This window comes from Frankliniella occidentalis, unplaced genomic scaffold (genome assembly GCF_000697945.3).
Source record: "Frankliniella occidentalis isolate FOCC.00 unplaced genomic scaffold, Focc_3.1 Scaffold461, whole genome shotgun sequence".
NCBI classification, from domain to species: domain Eukaryota; kingdom Metazoa; phylum Arthropoda; class Insecta; order Thysanoptera; family Thripidae; genus Frankliniella; species Frankliniella occidentalis.
In genome coordinates this window covers 233,250-233,904 of record NW_026267579.1, presented here as the reverse complement: position 1 = coordinate 233,904, position 655 = coordinate 233,250, and the positions used below count along the sequence as shown (strand labels likewise).

General features: G+C 50.2%; 1 protein-coding gene across 1 annotated transcript in view; it reads right to left on the bottom strand.

Annotated features, from left to right (window-relative positions):
• Positions 1-655, bottom strand: part of LOC127751397 (RNA-binding protein fusilli-like) — a 63,661-nt gene that overhangs the window by 25,206 nt on the left and 37,800 nt on the right. The window lies entirely within an intron of this gene.

Here is a 655-nt window from a genome sequence, read left to right as displayed (position 1 = left end):
CCCTCGTGCCGCCACCTTCTCTCCCTCCACCGTGGACAAGTGTCAATGAAGGCATCGCGGGGACCGTAGGGGACCGGCACCGGCAACATTAGCATTCAATAGCGGGCCGGATAGGACAATGTCACGGCGACGGCCGTAGCCACGGTGTACCGCACAGGCAGAGAGGTCTGGCAGCCGCGGAATCGCACTAAAAATGCCAAAACTGGCGTTAAGAGCGAAGTCTCGTGTTTAACACTACTGGTAAGTTTGTTTACGACTACGCAATTGAACGCTTGCAAGTACACTCGACTTGCAGTTGCACACTTACAAGTGTTCAGCAGTTGCACACTTTATGTATCAGTGTGCGTGTGAGTATACTGGAAAATCCAAGTGAGGGAATGTCGCACACTTGTAGGTGTGTGAATTTTCATTCGTACACTTGAGGGCACAAGTGAACGAATTTTACTGGAAAAGTCACACCTTTGCTGGTCTAAACTGTGCGAACGGAATTCACGCTCCTGCAGGTGCGCGATATTCACACACTCGTTGGATTTCCAGTGTATCTGAGATATTTTGCGTAGTAATGACTCACTTTTTTTGGTTTTATTTAGCCACGCGTCCACGCGGCCTTGTGATAACGTTCTTATATATACCGGCCTGGCCGGCCAGGACGAGC